Source organism: Trichomycterus rosablanca, chromosome 27 (genome assembly GCF_030014385.1).
Source record: "Trichomycterus rosablanca isolate fTriRos1 chromosome 27, fTriRos1.hap1, whole genome shotgun sequence".
NCBI classification, from domain to species: Eukaryota; Metazoa; Chordata; class Actinopteri; order Siluriformes; family Trichomycteridae; genus Trichomycterus; species Trichomycterus rosablanca.
The window spans coordinates 14,041,698-14,046,952 of record NC_086014.1 but is presented as its reverse complement, the minus strand read 5'-3'; positions in this window follow the sequence as shown (position 1 = coordinate 14,046,952).

The window sequence follows — 5,255 nt, the reverse complement described above, 5'->3', positions numbered from 1 at the left end:
ATCCAAGAAAAGACGCGAGGTTCGGAGCCGCGATGAAACAGAGACGCGCCGGTACATCCAACACACAGAGACTGAGCCAGAGTACAGCTTTCATTCCCCCAATGCGCTCCTGCACCCGCACACCACCCCTCTCTCACACACACACTCTCTCTCTCTCTCTCTCTCTCACACACACACACCTCTCTCACTCACGCTTACATTCTCTTTCTCATTCTCCCTCAGGGTTGCCAGATTGATTCCATATTTTCTTTACATCGAGGGTGTAACATTCGTTAAAGACCTGGCAGGCGCACTGTTCCATAATTAATCAATAATGAAAAACATCAAAGTTTCAACAAATAAATCAAAGCAGGTGTGATTTCAGGGGCGCTCAGGTGGTGCAGCAATACAAGAAGCGAACACACACATCTCAGACTTGCAAGTTCGACTCTCAGCTCTGGGCTCATACGAAGGAAGATTCCTGCCAGCAGTTTTGAGAGGATTCCTCATAACTGCTGCAATTACGACCATTGTTGGCTGATGAGTGGAACCTGCACAAAAAGACGAGGGATAATGGAAGATGGGGCGTGGCTCTCAGTGCGCAATACGGATCTCCACATGAACCAGCCTCCTGCAGGTGAAAAAAGTGGTCAGCTACTACACATGTTTCATAGAGGGCGTGTGTTAGTCGTGGCTCTCCTTGGTCAGGAGTGAAGGTCTGCAGCTGTAGAGGAAGCACAATGCGATCGGGTAATTGGATACGACTAGATAGCATATTGTTTTTTGGGGGAGTTCGAAGTTGGGCAAAAATATGGTTCACCCTCACTACCCCAACAAACAGCATATGTTTCATCTAGTTACTCTATACACTTTTCAAAACGTTTCTGAGGTATGCTCCAGGCCAAACACATGTCTTTATTAATTTTCAAGCTTATTGGCTTCAAATGCAATAAGTTAATGCACTTCTACAGAAAAATGCTGAAGTATTTATTTGAAAGTTGAAGCCAAAGTCAGATTCAGCAATCTGGCAACACAATAAAGTCTCAGAAAGGAAGGCAAAGGAGGCAAACTGGGAGGTCTCTGGAGAACCAGGAAAGACCAGCACCATGTTCTATTACAGGGTGAAACCAGTCTATATAATGACAGCACCTAATTTTAAAATGAATGACTGGGTGCTGCACAACAATATGGGTCCAGCAGAACTGGGTTTGATCCTCACCTACAGTTACTGTATGAGTGTGATGGACTGGCATCCAGCCCTGAGTTTCTGGGTTGGACCAAAATCAAACCCAATCGGTGAAACATATTAATAAATACATTTGTAAAGACAAATCTGCAGAACGTTGATAAAGGTCGTTTTAGATGAGTCGGCTTAGTAAAAGTAGAGTTTAATAAGATGCAGCAAGAGTCGCACAAGTCCAACAAGTATCTACAAAATCTTAAAGCAATGCTTCTCAAAGTTCGGTCAGCTGGGCTGCAACGTGCAGTGGACAAACACTGGTCTTAAGAACTGCACGTATGTAATATGTTTTATGCAACAAGTAGCAATCATGGGGAAGTCCTCAGAGATCTGATTTTTTAAACAGTAAAATGAAAAAAAGGCTACATAACCCCTTCTGTACAACTGGTCTGATAATCTGCCAGGGGAAAATTTCATGAGATCACAAATTCTTCCCTGACAGCTGTGTCACGCAAGATGTTCATGCTCACATGCTCACAGACTAATGGAATAAAGGTGTGAGAGAAGCCAGCGGTTACTTAGAAACTTGCAGGATGACCTGAAAACAGCAGGAACAACAGTGAACAATAAACAGTGCTGCAATAAACAATGCTGCATAAATAAATACTTCTTTAGACGTGTGAATTGTAAGTGGATATACAAACTAACGCAACATTCAGGGATTAAGGTGTAAAAACTGCGTAAGCCTTTAAAAGTGCAGATAGACATTTCGGCGACAGGGAATCAGAAAATATGTCATACACACAGGATCGTATAACATCTTACCACTTAAGCCAGTAATCTTAGATGTGACCCCTGGCCTTTCCCCCCTGGGTATCTCTTTCTTCCTTTGCCTTATTACCATAGTCTGAGCAGTTCAGGAGGAATAGATGTCAGCTTTGGTATCCTGACAGAGACCTGCTAAGAACAAGAGTCACTCAAGCGTTTATCGTGCTGCCGTGCTACAGAAAAGTAAAGACCTTCTGTCATGTACATAACATAGATACAATGGAGGATGATGCCATGTAAGCATGGCTTGTATCGTCCATCTGCTCCTCTGTCCTTCTGTTTTTGGGGGGTTTTCTCATCACTGTTTGGATTGCTGATACACTTATCCAAAAAGAGCCGCAGTGGCTGCAGGATGCAGGTTTTTACGCCAACCACACAGGAGCTTATTTCATTTAATTAGTCATTTAAAGACCAAGTCCAATTAATTAATCAAGCGGAATCAGGGGTAGATTTTTTAGTAGCAGTGTGTTTTCCTTACCACTGTCATAAAAGCTTAAATAGTGAAAGACATTTTTCTTTTGCTATTAATTTTTAAAATTAATAATGACGCATGAAGACGTTTCATGCATGACTAGTGGCTGGTTTATAACATCCTAATATCTGTAAGCTGTTAAAAAGGGGGAGGTATGGTGGCTCGTTGGGTAGTACTGTTGTCTCACAGCAAGAAGGTACTGGGTTCGTTTTCCCGTGCCTGTGTGTGTTTCCTCCGGGCGCCTCGTTTTCCTCCCACAGTCAAAAACCATGCAGTCCCCCTCGGTCTGAGTGTGTGTGTCCTCTGATGGACTGGCGACATGTTCGGGGCGTTTCCTGCCTTTCGCCCAGTGACTCAGACCAGGATAAAGTGGTGGCAAAAAAGACAACGAATGAATGATTGTTAAAAAAGGGATCTACGTAGAAGTAAAAGGACTGAAATTTAAATCCAGTACAAGTGACAAAATCCACCCCTATTAATTAATGCAATAGACTGGCATCCAATCCTGAGTATGTTTGCTTGTCATGCCAGAGGTACCAATATTATCTTCCACCCCCAGCAGGATAAAGTGGTTCCTAAATTTGTTTTGGAGATGTTCAAGTTGCCATAGACATGCACACACACACACACACACACACACTTATTTGTTATTATATGTGTACACACACTGGGGCAGGGAACAGCCGGCCTGTCTCTCCGACACACTTCCTGTGCTTTGAAGCAGGCAGCAATGAGACGGCTTTTTTCCATCAGTGCCTTTGAAGGCAACACAAGCGGGAGGTGGGTGTAAGAGTACAGATTTTTTTAGGTGTGATTAAGATTTTAGATAAATATTTAGATAAAATATTTATCTATAATATATAGATAAAGTTTCTGAAATATTTCTGATTGATAAAAGCATGTTTCACTTCACAAGAAGTCAGAAAATATATAGACTTCACACATACAGTATATGAGCGTCAGACTGGTAGAACTGGTATTAATGTTCTCTCTGGGGGTTGCTTGGTTGGCACAGAAGTCTGATATGCTAGCCCACTGTTGCTTAGTCTCAGGTGTTGGGTCTTGAGGCTGGACAGGTGCTCAACAGATAAATAACGGTGTCTGAGGGAGAGCCGGATGATTTTACCTACTTTCTCCTGTAACAGCGACTCCTGCTGCTACCAGCAGCCTCTGTACGTGTTTAAGTTCTCTGTACGACTATGCTGGCGGCTTCACACGAGTCAGGGGAGGTGCGTGCAGACCTAATATAATGTCCCAGTGGTACCAGTAGTCGCAATATACTGCTAAATGATATAAACAGTCTCAAAAAAGCACAAAAAAGTCTCAATATAGGCAGGTGTAGCCTAGTGGTTAAGCTACTGAACTAATAATCAGAAGGTCACTGGTTCAAGACCCTTCACTGTCAGGTTGCTGCTATGCTGTTGGGCACTTGAGCAGGGCCTTAACCCTCAATTGCTCAGACTGTATTATGTCGCAGTACTGCAAGTTGCTGTGGATAAAGGCATCTGCTAAATGGCGAAAATGTAATATACAACCCAGTATAAACACTCACACCAACAGCGGAATACCAGTGGTGTACCTGGGTCAGAGTGGTGATACCCATGGCACTGGTCTCAATATTCTGCCCAGTGATACGATCAGTCACAAAATACTGCTAAAATATTACTAAACGTCCCAGTATAATAACCCAGTAGCACCACTGGCACCAACGTGACATCCTGCCAAGAAATCAGGTATGCAGCCACTTTGCCCTACTGTCCATAAAAAGCTCATGTTTATCAGAATCTGAGGAACCGTCACCGCTGGTGTTTATTTCTCTGTAACAATGGGACAGAGAGAGAAAGACAGTGAGAGAGAGAGAGAGAGAGAGAGAGAGAGACGGCGAGGGCAGCAGCTGCGGGAGTGCTCGCCGGACACGTGACCGCCGCCTTTCTTCCTGCAGGACAAAAGCAGGCCGTGTGCGTGTGAGAGTGGACAGAGGGGATCCAACAACTGCAGTACAGATACAATCGCGGCTTGTTGATGTGGTGGCCGGGCATGTGGGACAAGGGTCGACAGCGGCCTGGAATGCGGTATGTCCGCAACCCTGACACGAAGGCCGAGCTTACGAAACAGCAGCAGGAGAGGAGTGTGGGTAATAATTACTCACAAAATGTTGTCTTGTCCTCGCTGATGTGTAATTAGAGTCTGCATGAGTAAGCATCCTGCAAAGATCACACCAAGAGAACAATGTCAGGTGTTAAACAGGATTCTTTCTTACTCCTAGGCACATGCAAGTCTACAGTAAAATACACAACCATTCTATGTACTGTACATTATATAGACAAAAGTATTGGGACGCCCCTTCTAACTTTTTCATTCATGCTAACAGATGTGATCAATTAACCACATTAAAGAAAAGACAAGCTTTCAATGTTGCAGCAACAGTTTAGGGAAGGGCTTTTCCTCTTCCAGCATGACTGTCCCCCTGTGCACAAAGCAAGTAACCTGCACAGACCCCTGACCTCAGCCCCAATCCACAGCTTTGGAATGCACTGGAACAACCACTGTTCAATCAGTGCCCAGCCATACAAATGCTGGTATGTTTTGACAGAATGGGCACAAATTCCCATACTTCAAAGTCTTGTAAGAAGCCTTTTTAAAGGAGCGGCTGTTGTTCAAGATGAAAAGATCAAATAGACGTCACTCTATTTTAATACAATTCATTTTTGAAATAAAATATCAGACAAGCTCACAGTCGAATGTCCAAATACTTTAGGCCATACAGTGTATATTTAAAGATTTCTCCATTAACAC